Source organism: Lissotriton helveticus, chromosome 7 (assembly GCF_964261635.1).
Source record: "Lissotriton helveticus chromosome 7, aLisHel1.1, whole genome shotgun sequence".
NCBI lineage: Eukaryota > Metazoa > Chordata > Amphibia > Caudata > Salamandridae > Lissotriton > Lissotriton helveticus.
Window position 1 is genome coordinate 1,627,192,381 of NC_136068.1, and position 13,719 is coordinate 1,627,206,099.

Below are 13,719 nucleotides of genomic sequence, written 5' to 3' on the forward strand. Positions count from 1 at the left end.
GTTGCTCTGTTAGACAGTAGATAATAGGGCAAGGTAGTGTTGGGAAGGTTCCAGTAACACCTGTTAATTGAAGTGGTTGTAACAGAGTCAAACCTTCAAAAACAATACCATCCCTTACTCTCAGGCGTCACCACCGGCGAAGGGCTTGGGTCAGCAGCCAGAGGAAGGAAGCACAGACAAAATCAATAGTGTTTTTGTTTAGTTGAATGTTATATTCAAGATTCACTAATACAGAAGGCAGTGAGTGGCCTGACAGCAGAGCAAGCGTCACTTCCACACAGATCAAGTATCAATTATAACATGGCAGCCACAGTCATTGCCTCCTTACACACACACAGCATGTACTGCACTGGCACGAAAAGTGAAGGAGTCCCTCACACCATGAGCATGTACAGATTTCTTATCTTTACACACTAGGGAGAAACTCATCTGACTCATGCTGCAGCCAGACTCATCATGGACCTCCCCAAACGAACCCACAGCGCCCCCCACCTGAGAGACCTCCACTGGCTCCCCATCCAGGAAAGATGCCAGTTTAAGCTCCTCATGCATGCCTACAAAGCCCTCCACGACCAAGGGCTTGCTGTCCGCAACCATCAACTGAACTTACTCCAACCTGCTAGACACCTGAGCTCCCCTTCACTCGCCCTCGCACACACCTCCCGCCTCCATCAACTGCAGCGGTGACCAGTCCTTCTCCTACATCGCAGCCAAGATCTGGAACAATCTACTCCTCCTGCTCCGTACAGCCCTCTTGCTGTCAGACTTCAGAAAGAGACTCAAGACCTGGCTCTTTGATGGAGACACAGTGCCCAGATACCCCTAGGGTTGACAGCGCTGCCCTTTAAAAATGCTGTTTAACTGATTGATCTAGCGCTTAATTTGTAAAAGAATAAATACTGGGTCCCAAAGTCTTGCTAAGAATCCCACTTCTGCCACTAACAAAGGTTGCTGTGCTTCCTTTCACTGGATCACAAGCAGCTGAGGAAATACAAGTGCTTCCCCAAAACCCAAAATGAATGCTGTGGGCCCTTTCCGCACCGACAGACTCAAATTAAGCACTGAATATATCACAAGGCAGCTGCAGCGCAACCATATCTCACACACTAAGCCAGTGCAGCCTGGACTGCGACAGTCAAAACTCTTTTCCACAAACATGTAGAGGTACAGCACAGTCGCTGCAATTGAGACTTGGCAAACACATGCAAAACAGATGTGGAATAGACATTTCCCACACAAGCAGAACATGGCCAGCATAAGTAACTGCTGCACAGCCTATGCAGCATCAGTGCAAGCTTCTCCTACATACATGGAACCAGTTCTAGTAAAAGCAGCAGCATGTGAAACTTACAAATACATGGCAAGTGCAACACTGGCATCAACAGAGCAAGCTTTCTTCTCACTTAAAATAAGTACACTGCATGAGCAGTTTCATCTCAAGCTTAATTTGAATTTGAATTTGAAAGGCAATAATAATACAGTCATAAGTAGTGCAGGATTCCATCACACAAGGAACAGGGATAGCACATCTAGCACCAGTGAAACGTTACTCCCACACGCACAGCATGGGCATCAGCAAGTTCCCCCATGCACGCAGCATAGACATCAGGAAATAAAGCTTTTTTACAGACACAGAGGGCAGGTATAGCATGGCCAGTTGAAGTATTATATGGTTTCTCATATATATAAATACTTTTTAAATTACTAAAAGGCCTATTTATAACATCTGTTGAACTTGCCCCTTTTTAGCATTGCCTCACCCACATTGTTGCCTTCTGTTGCTGAACCTGTTTTTGCTGGCATTAGGACTCTGCACCTTTTGCCTACTAACCAGTGGTAAAGTGCTTGTGTTTTCTCCCTAATACATGTTACAATTGACACATACCTGCTTCACACATTTAATATACTTGTAAGTCCCTCAACTTGTACTGCATGTACCCAGGACCTGTAACTTAAATGCTACAAGTAGGCCTGTAGCACTCATTGTGCTACCCACCGACGTAGCCTTCTACAACATGTCTCAGGCCTTTCACGGCAGCCTGTCGTGCGGTTTTATACTGCCATTTCTACCTGGCATAAGACATTTTATGTCAGGCCTATGCCTTCCTTTTTAATACATATAAGGCACCCTTAAGCCAGGCCTTAAATGTCCATATGGTAGGGTGCACTGTATTTAAAAAGTAAGAACATGACATACATTTCTTGTTTTGTGTTTTATGTGTAGTATCCTGCACGAGAATTCATAATGTCTCGAGGACGACCTTCATTAATTATTTATCAGGCCCACAGAGACGGTCGAAACACATTGGCATAATGAAGTGTGTTCTGAGAGCACACACACCCTCAGAAGGCCAATAATAGCCAAAGTAGAGAATATAAGAGGATTCCTACCTCTCAGACAACTGAATAAGGGTGAAACATTTGGAAGATAATAATGTGCGTTAAAAAATATTTATGTTGGACACTTATCTCTGTTTAAAAAGTACTATGCGAATATACAAGTACTAGGCATGTCTGTGGATTGGAGCTGCCTTACAATGGCTCTGGAGAGGTGAATACTGGCTGGACAGGAACCTTGCTCATAGTTTGCTCTTCTCAATTTCTGCGATGATTGTGACTGGATTTGATTGTGGGTGTGTCTCTTTCAGCTATTTTGCATCAGTTCCGTAATCCGTTGTCACAGTGTAGCAACTGAAACTATATTCCATATGATTGTCTTAATTTGTCAATGATGTCATAAGAAATTGATAGAGGTAATGGCAATGATGTGATAAGAAATCGATAAGTAGACGTTGCTTATTGTTAGTGTTGTAGGGTAGAAGCATTTGTATTATTTAGAAAATAATGCCTAATTTCGATGTGGTTTAGTTAGCATGACTAGGCCTTAAACAGCTTGCATCTATTCACAAATAAAGAAGTGTGCGCTTTAATTTTATGTAAATTAGAGTTTTCCGTGTGCATGTGTTTCTCAGCATGCTTTTTCATTTCAGAAAATAAACAAAATAGAAGCTACCTCCGTTGTGTTGTTTACTTAGAAAAGCATAGCTGTATTTATATGTGTTCCTTGTGTGGAACCTACGTTCAGAATGTTCCTGTTTTTCTATCTTTCAAGGTCCTTTTCTCTTGTTTTTCTTATGGTGCATTCATTAGTTGAACGGTCTACAGTGAAAGGAAATAAAATGAAAAAGAAATGTATAAAGCGCAAACCAATTACCCGAGAGTGTGAATGCGCTGGCTCCTCAGATAAACAAATGTCATAAGATCTTAACACATGTTTAGTATTTCTGTAATACATAAACAGCATGTCAGTTTCTTCATTTCATTTGCACACCTCATTCATAAATTTGCAATAATCCAGATGTTCATGGATGTGTTCCCTTTTTGATGTATTTTATGCATTCAAGTAGGGATTGGCTTACTAGTATGTTACATTGCTAGTACAACCCTGTCTTGTCATCACTCACCACTAAATATGTATGACTTTCAGAGTCTTAAACTCTATAAAAGATGTTGTTTTTGAGAGGTGCACCAGGTTTTCTATTGAAGTAGATTCTGTCAGCCCTCATGCTTACCTACATTTAAATCTGACTGCTTACTTGCTATGGAGTCGACGCGTTTCGTCACATCCGTAACTTCTTCAGGGCTCAAAGTTAATGTTTCTGACAGAATTCCTAGTTAGCGTCAGCCACCATATAATCTCTACGTGTTCTGGTCTGATATATTCACATTGACATATCCGGCGCGTACCCCTCAAGACAATCAGTGCAACATAGGGAAGGTACCTCCTGTTCTTTTATTTCCTGTTCTTTTATTCGCGGCTAAAAGATTAGTGTCTCGTGGCCAGTGCTAGTATGAGTATAGGTGAGTCTCCAAACGTCCTGGACAATGTATGCGTCCTGAAGAAGTCCCGGATGTGACGAAACGCGTAGGCAACAAGCAATGCTGTGAATTTTAACTAAGAACTTGAATAAAGAAAATTGAAAAATCTACAATCAACTCTTTTTTGAAATTCTTATGTGTGGGAAGTTTCTGTCTAAATATCTTTTATTATTGTGAAACATAGAAATTGGATTAATCAAATATGTGTGTATAAACCTTGGTGCGGGTCAATTTTCCATGATATATGTTTTCCACCTGTCATTGATTGATTATAAGCACCCAAACCGATCATGAACACGTTAAAGTTGGCATGGGTTTTCCTGACACTTCTCAAGTTTATATTTTGGGAAAATAAAATAATCTATCTATGCCTGCTTTGTAATGCCTGGGTTTATTGGGCCAACTAAGTTCACTTAGTTGTACTAGTGATGTGCCTGTCTTTGTGTAGTGAAGCTGTGAAAAGCAGGCATGGAGAAACGGGAAACAGAAAGAAGTGGGATGCCGGACAGGGAATCTTGCCTGCACAAAGAAATCAAAGAAATAAATGGTGAGGCAGAAAACAGGCAGAGCATCAGCGCCGGACTTTGGGACGGGTGAGCTGGGCACGTGCCCAGGGCGCTGACACAGAGAGGGGCGCATGGAGCTGTCTTTCCCCCGGCATGCAGTGCAGCAGCCTTCCCCCAACCTAGGCAAAGAGTTTAAACACGGTTTCTACAGACTACAGCACTTGTCATCCTGCAGCGCACATGTTAACGCGGGATTTCTGGTCTATTGTTATCTTACCAGATCCCAGCTCAGGTCGACTGAATCGTTGGTACCTGTCATTGAGTAAAAGGCAATCCACTACTAGGTTAATCAAGAAAGAACTTACACCACTCTAAAGAACCACTTACTACTGGAAAAGGTTAAAAAGTTTAATTTAAAGCCAAAAGTATCTGGAGATACAAACATCTCAGAATAAGATTCAAAAGATATACAGGTATCAATATAAAAAGGTACTCTCTGAATGCTCTCAATCGACAAAAGGAAATTATCAAAAAATATCTCAAAGACCATTAAGGTTGCAAGAATCGCCGTGAGTTGCATCTTGAGGGTCATTTACAGAAAAGAAAATACAGGTTAGTCTGTCCCTACACTAGACTAAGTGACATCCCTACTTAACAAGATCTTTACCTAAAAAGGTGTCAGCAGTGGTGACTTCCAAAGAAGATCACACACTTCCCTTAGTCTTTGTCTCAAAGTCGAAGTCTTTCAATTCTCTATCTGCCTACCCATCCGCTCTCTTAGGCTCCTCAGATCATCTGCCCTAACTCCACCCCGGGGTGCTATCCCTAATACAAAATCACATTTCCAATAGGAACGCCCCTGTAGACGCCTCTCACGTGGTGCAGTTTTGAGCGGCAAATTCCGTCCTGGTGCTCCTCTGGACTCTTCATTAAAGTTGACCTTGCTTCCCAGGCTTCTCTCCGTCCAAGCGGTACCCCCTAAAATTCCTGAAGACTCCTACAGGCCTGTGCCAGGCGCCTCTGAACAAGGGCCTATTCATTATTTCTGATTTAAGTTCCCCTTGCACCTGCAAACAGACACTCTCTCGGTAGGCCCCAAATTCCAGTCTCTACCATATCTAAGAGTCATAAAACATCTTGAACAGACCTATCGTTCGTGCTCTGTGCGACTTCTCTTTAACGAGCTCATGCAGATCAAAGTAGCGACTTTATCTATTCAGGCCTACCAGAATTACATGAAACGGGCCTCTGCAATATGCACATTTAATTTCTTTGTTTAAACGATATTTAACTAACACACATATACTAAAATATAAAACATATACTTCAATACTATGCCTAATAATACATTTGCACTCAAATGACATTAGAATCCACGTCACTAAAAGTGTAGCAGCATCTTTCGTTTCCTGTGAAATGCCATGTGGCCTACACATTTTCATGGTTTGCAGAATTACATTTCGTTTTCACTTAGCCATCTAACGTGTGACTCCAACATCATTTTAACATTTCTACAACCTCTACATTAGTTTTTCACACTTATATATGCATCTATTCTAATTAAAAACAAACACTCATATATTTTCTCTATATAAGTTGACACTCTTGTATATTCCACACTAAGCTAATACTACGTGCTTGTAAATATGGTGCACTTCTACATTTTCAGATTTGTGCTCTCTCAATCCCCCCTTTGATGACTTACAGTAGTCATCATCATCACAACACCCTCTCTAAGGTACAGAGTATCAAACTGAAGTCGTTGCAATCTTCCCTCGTTTCATCTCCTCTAGAGCCCTCAGACTCCGGTACTGATTCTCCTGCATCGCAGCTAATCTCCTCCCCTGCTCTCGCATAGATCTTTGCAACCTGATTGCTCTATACCATTTGTACAGTTTCACCAATCCACACAAGGTGATTATACAAATCACTATTATGATGATAGGTTTCAGTATGTACCAAATGATATTCTTCCCTAGGTTGGCAAACCAACCTCCAACCGTACCCATTCCTTGACCTACCTTTTCCCACACTGTTATCTTCGTCAAATCTTCTATCTCATTATGAATTTCAGTAATGTTTCGAATGTACTTTTCAAGCGGTTTTGAATTGTCTGGAATGTAAGTGCAACATTCCTGAACCTTCAAAGCCTTACAGACTCCGCCCTCTTTTGCTAATAGAACGTCTAGAGCAAGTCGGTTCTGAAGAACCATTGCCCTTATCGATTGCATCTCTCCCTCCACCAGCATTAAAGATCTAGCAGTACTGGCGGACAACCTATCTACAACTGTTGCCAATCTTCTTATCTTAACATCATTTAGTGCTATCCCTAAAATAGGAAACATAGCACCAAACACATCTCCAACTACCTCCTCAGCGCTTACACCCCTTCTTCCTCTAGCTGATGTTTCTCTCTTTTTAGTTTCTAAGTTCTCAGCATGGTATATTTTGGGGAAGACAATTGCTAAATAACATGATCCATACCAATTATCTGGTAGTTTCACATATGCATTTCTTCCACAGACAAAATATACATTTGGGATCACCTGCCTCTCCTTCAGGAAATCCTTAGAATAGTACTCTAATTGGAAAGCATGTTCACAATGAACTTCTCCTACAAACACATTCTCATAATATGTTTGACTTCTGTGTATACATAGCTCTCCCCTTTTCTCCCGGTCTAAAGCTATTGGACCACTGCTACCCTTTCTTTGGTGTTCTCTTTCTTCCCGGGTCCAATCTGTTTTCCATTGTCCTGAAGCTTTTAGGATCTTTTGTCTCCTATATCGATCATCCACCTGCCCTATAAACTTTTTCTCAATTTCTGACACTTTACAAGTCAAATTATTTCTTCGGGCATGTGAAGTATCTAATGTTTTCCATGGAATGAAAAATTTCTGTAACCTGTCCTCACACTTATAATAATCCCACTTGTTTAGATGTTTATAATTCGGCACCTCTGGCAGTACCGAATCAAAATTCGAAAAATAATACTCAAACCCCTCTCGTTCATAAAATATGCTCAGCAACAAACTACATGAGATTCCATAGGTCAATGGAAGATGATGGTATCTGATGCCTTCATCTACAGAAGCTGGCAACTGCATACAGACGTAGCAGTTCTTCGCCTCCATGACATCAATATATTCATAAAGCAATTTGGCATAAGCATTCGTTTTAAAATTCCCCTGTGACTCATCTGCATGTAATCTTTTTATTTCAGCATTTAATAAAATGTTTTCTTTCGCTGTATTTTCCCCCTGTTTACCAATCATAGGAGACTTCTGTGTTGGTACACTTTTTGCTTCTTTTTCTATTTTCACATCATTTTCATGTCCCACTATATATGATACAGTAACTACTAAAACTATAAGAGAAATCACTACCCCTAAAAGTGTGCCTATTATGCATTTTGCCCTGCGGTTCGGGTTGCCAGCCTCCATGGTCTCAAAACAGTGTAGTTCTGGTTTTCTTTCACGGCACAAGTCTCTTTGCTTTGCTTCTCCAATATTTCGAACCACACCTCCTGGAAACTGAAAAATCCCCTCCGCAAAACAGTCTCTGAGTTCTGTAGCAATAGGCAACCCTAGCCCTTCTCCATCCACTAAAAGGGAAGTCCCTAATTATTTCTTCTTCCACTCGGCGCTAGGTTATCTTTCAATCAATATTTACAAAGTTCTTTACAAAGTCTTTAACAGGCCAAAACTATGCGTGTTCCCAGAGCTTCCACCACTAGCTCAAATATTTCCATACGAAGAAGGACTCCCTCCAGTATTGGACTCCTTGAACAGCAACACGGAAACTCAACAGTCTCAAAGATCAATTTTCTTATTCCGCTCAGGAGAGGAGGATAGACGATGTTGAGTGTCAGCAGTCTTTCGACCTCCAATCCTGGCAACAGGAATCTTACTTCCACTGTGATGATTGGGTCAGTTCTGGTCAGGGTCACTTCCCTCACCCTCCCAGTTCTGCGTTCCGCTGAGGACATCTGTAGAGAGGTAGGTCCACTCAGGAGTAGCGTATCATCTGCAAGGCACTCGCACCCTCCTTGATCTTCTCGGACCTTCCTGCTCTTGTCCTGGTGCACTTTCTTCTGGATCTGAGTCTTCGGATATAGGAGCAAGAGTTTCCTCTCGAGCTGGCTTCAAGCTTGGCCTCCTTTTTCTTTCAGGCCAGGTAGCCGCTCCATGCCTTGTTCTCCTATTTCTTGTCCGTTCACTCAGTTCTTGATCACTCTGAACTTGCTCTGTCTCTGAGTTGGTTTCACAACAGCTTTCTCCTTCAGTGCCAATTTCAGTTTCACTGCCGTCCTGTTTTCCTTCCTCTTCTGGATCTGTGACACTCCCAACTTCTTCAGACACCCCCACAGCTTGACTGATCCCCTCTTGTGCTTCTTCCTCCACCACTGGATTTTCGTCTGTGAGAGGAGCTGTTTCTTCCAGGGGTGCTGGAACTCTTCGAGTATGGGAAGCGTGTATCCAATTTGGCAGTCCTCCGCACTTCACAGCGGTGTTAGTGATTAGGACTATCTGGAAAGGCCCCTTCCAGCGCACGTCCAAGAAGTTCTTCCGGACGTGCTTCTTCACCAGCACCCAGTCTCCTGGGCACAGGTCGTGGCACTGATTTCTTGAAGCTGGAACTTCTGCTGCCTGTACCTGAAGAGACACAGAATGAATGGCGTCAGATAACCCTTTGCAGTAATCCAGGATCAGGTCATCTGTAATGTTTAGCAATGCAGCTGTGGGGATAGTTGGAAGTCTCATTGCCCTTCCCATCAACACCTCATTTTTATTTATTTATTTATTTTTTGCATTTGTATGGCGCGCAGCTACCCAACAAGGGTTTCACGGCGCCGATGACAGAATTGAAGCAAGTTTATGGAGGAAGGTAAATGATGGTGGATTATTTCTGGAAGAGCCAGGTCTTTAGCTGTTTTCTGAAAATGTTATACCTGTCTTCTTTCCGGATATGGGGGGGGGGAGTTTGTTCCAAAGTGTGGGCCCTATGACAGCAAAGGATCTACCTCCCATTCTTGCAAATTTGAACTTTGGGATGGAAAAGTTTGCAGCATTTTGAGAACGTAGTGCTCTCGCCGGAGTGTAGGGAGTGGCGAGGGTTTGGAGATATTTAGGGGCGGTACCAGATTTGATCCTAAACATATAGCTCAGGGCTTTGAACCTAATACGGCTTTCCACCCTGAGCCAATGTAGGTCTTTTAGGTGGCTGGACACACTGGAGGTTTTTGGGATATTACAGAGTAGCCTAGCCGCTGAATTCTGGACCACTTGTAGTCGGTTAATGACAGCTTTGTTTGAGCCTAAGTAGAGAATGTTGCCGTAGTCAATCCTCGATGTAATAAGTGCATTGACTACGGACTTTTGGGTGTCGAGGGGCAACATCCAAAGGATCTTCCTTAGCCATTTTAGGATGGTGAAGCAGAGGCCTACCACTCTGTTTGCCTGCTGCTTCATGGACAAGGTGTTGTCGATGATGACTCCCAGATTTCTAACTTGAGTAGCGGGAGTAGGGATGGAACCGAGCTCAGAGGGCCAGTGAGAAGCGTTCCAGAGGTCTTTGTTTTTCCCCAAAAGGAGGACCTCTGTCTTGTCTCCATTGAGTTTCAGCTGGTGTGCAGACATCCAGCTGAAGATGTTTTGGAGACCTTGATTAAGACGAGATGGAAGAAGTGGGTTTGCTTCTGACAGGGAGAAGATGATTTGAGAATCATCAGCGTATGTCATGAGGGTGAGGCCAGATTCATCCGCTAGATCAGCCAAGGGCCGTAGGTAGAGATTAAAAAACAGAGGGCTTAGGATGGAGCCCTGTGGTACTCCATGGGGGGCGCTCATTGTATCTGAGCAGGCTATTGGGGATGTGATTTGGAAGGTTCTCTGTGACAAGAAGGACTCAATCCATTTTAGTGCATCGCCCCTGATGCCATTTCTCCCCAGGGTGGCCAGTAGTTTGGCGTGGGAGATGGTGTAGAAAGCCGCACTCAAGTCTAGTAAAATGAGTGCGACTGTCTGGCCATCGTCTAGGAGTCTCCTGATGTTTTCGGTAACTCCTAGTAGGGCGGTTTCAGTAGAGAAGCCGGCCCTAAACCCAGATTGCGAGGGATGGAGAAGACAGTTTTCTTCGGCGAAGGAAGTGAGGGCAGAGTGAATATGTCTCTCCAACAATTTTGAAAAAATAGGGAGGAGTGAGATCGGCCGGTAGTTTGAGGAGAGCTCCGGGTTTGCGGTGTTTTTTTTTAAAAGTGGACTGACCATAGCGTGTTTCCACATTGAGGGCACTGCGGCGAGTTGAAGAGAAGAATTTAGAGTTTCAGCAATGGTGGACAGGGCAGGGGCGTCCAGGATTTTAAGAATAGAAGTGGGTACTGGGTCACGAGGGGAACCTGATTTAACAGTTTTGAGGGTGGAGACTAATGATTCTATGGTAAAAGGAGGCCAGGATTCAATGATGTTAATGTCATTTGGCCAGGAGGGAGTTGATTCACCAAGGTCATGGGTGGGGAGGTTACTCCTAATGCCAGAGATGATATTCTCGATTTTCTCTTTAAAGAAGGAGGCAAGATCTTGGCATTGTTTTTTGTCCAGGGGGCGAGCTGAAGCTGCCGTTTTTTCCCCTGCGAGGTTCTTTACCGTGTTGAATAGCATTTTCGCTTTGTTTGGCGCAGTATTGATGGTTTTGGCCACATGAAGGGCTCGGGCTTTGTTGCAGGCTGAGTGGTAATCATTTCTGGCTTTGTGGTACGTGATTTTTTTATCATGAGCGTAATCTTTCTGCCAATTTCTTTCAAGGGTTTTGCATTTTGATTTCATGGTTTTAAGGGAATCATTAAACCAAGGAGCCGGGGTGCGGTGGGTATTACTTTTTTCTTGGGATAGGGGAAGGCATCTTTCGACGGCGTTTTCTAGCCAAGAGTGGGTGGCCAGAGCAATATTTTCTATGTTAGTGCCTGGACCTGGAAGCTGCCTTTCTAGAGTACGATTAAGTTCCTTCATATCTAGAAGTTTCCAGTTCCTTCTCATAGATGAGGGCCGAATGGTGTTTGTAATCGGCGATGTAGGTAATTTTAAGCAGAAATGAATAAGGTAGTGATCTGACCAGCAAATCGGAGTCGCGTCTAGCCAGGAGAGTTGAGGAATGTTTGTGAAAACGGGGTCAAGCAGATGCCCCGCCTTGTGGGTAGCCCCAGTGTTAATTGGGGTTAAATTTAATGCAGCTAGATCATCGAGTAAGTTCGTGCAGGCCGTATTAAGGGGATCATCCAAGTGCAGGTTTAGGTCCCCCAGCAGAGTAAAGTTTTTTGAGGCAAGATAAAAGGGAGTAATGTAGTTTATCAGATTTGCAGCCCAGGTGTTGGCATATCCAGGGGGCCTGTATATTAAGATGCCAGAGATCGTAAAATTAGGAGAGAGACCTGTCCTCCTGTCGGGTGTGCTATGCATGCTCATAAGGACCAAAGGAAGAGCATCAGGCCAACTTAGGGAAGTTGATGAACACACTTTAGCAATTCGACATTTCAACGTCCCATTTATCTGTTCCACGATACCTGAGGCCTCTGGTCGATAGCTACAATGCAATTTCTGATCAATATTTAATGCAGAGCAAAGCATCTTCACAACTTCGCTGTTAAAATGTGTCCCTCTGTCCGATTCCAGAGAGGCAGGCACCCCGAAGCGCGGTATCAACTCTCTAAGCAACAATTTTGCTACTGTGAGTGTATCGCACCTGCGTGTAGGGTACGCTTCAACCCATCTGGAAAATATGCATACTACCACCAGAACATACCTAAGGCGGTTGACCCTTGGCATTTCAATAAAATCTAGTTGCATTCTGTTGAAAGGCCCCCCAGACCTCCCAATGTGACTCAGTGTAACTGGTGTTCTTTTCCCTATGTTCAACTGTTGACAAGTGACACATCGCTTACACACTGCTTCTGCTGCAATCCTAAACTTTGGGCAATACCAAGTCTGCCTGAACACCCTCAGCATGGCATCCCTTCCCAAATGCACTGGACCATGTATCTGTCGTGCCATTGGGCTCGCTAGTTCCTCAGGTAACACAGCTCTTCCATCTGCTGAAATCCAAAAATCCATTTCGCTTCTCACACACCCTGCTGTTTCCCACGCCTGCTTCTCAGATTCAGGTGCATTGTCTTGCATTTGTTTCAAATCTTCCCAAGTATCGACTGTTTCTAACATCATGCTCAATTCTGTCCTTTCCTGAGCCCCACTTACTTCCACCTCCGTGAAAGAGTAATCATGCTCCGCACAATAGCGGGCAACTTCATCTGCATATCTGTTTCCCTGTGACACAAAATCTGAATTTTTCGTATGAGCTACACACTTTACAACTGCTATTGCAGCTGGACCCTGTAATGCTTCTAACAGCAGCCGCACAAATTCTCCATTTCTGATTGGCGAACCAGAGGAGGTCATGTAACCCCTCTGAGACCACAATTGCCCGAAATCATGAACTACACCGAAACCATATTGGCTATCAGTATAGATGGTGACTCTAATTTTGCTACCTGCTATACAGGCACGGGTCAATGCAACAATTTCTGCTACCTGAGCGGAGTGTACTCCTTCCAGGCAAGCGGCTTCCACAACTCCAGTAATGGTGCAAACAGCATAAGCTGCTCTCAACCGACCAGTATCGTCTCTTAAACATGAACCATCAACAAAGTAAATTTGATCGGGTCGATCAATGGTTCATCCACAATATCTGGTCTGGGCTTCGTGCATAGTTCAGTCACATCAAGGCAATCGTGATCTTCACAGTCTTCGCTTTCTATGTCATTAGGAAGTGGCATCAGAGTAGCAGGATTTAAGACAGAGCACCTCTTAAGGGTCACGTTCTCTGCATCAAGAATAACTTGCTCATAGCGCGTGAGCCTACTGTTGGTCAAGTGCTGGGTCTTCGTCCTGGTCATTAACAGTTCCACAGAATGAGGTACATACACCACTAACTGGTGTCCCATCACAATGCTTTCACAACGCTCAATGCTGACACCTGTTGCAGCAACGGATTTGAGACATCCGGGCAACGCTGCGGCTACTGGATCTAAAGTAGCCGAAAAGTATGCAACTGGTCTACGGGCATTTCCATGTACTTGCACTAAGACTGACAAAGCACAGCCCTCCCTTTCGCAGCAATAGAGGGAAAATGGCCTCTCATAGTCCGGCATCCCCAGAGCCGGAGCACGACACAAGTCATCTCTCAGCTGTAGAAACGCCATCAAGCACTCGTTGTCCCATGGTACCGGATCGCTCACCTCCTTGTGCGTCAGTTTCTGTAAGGGTTTTGCTTTCAGTGAAAAGTT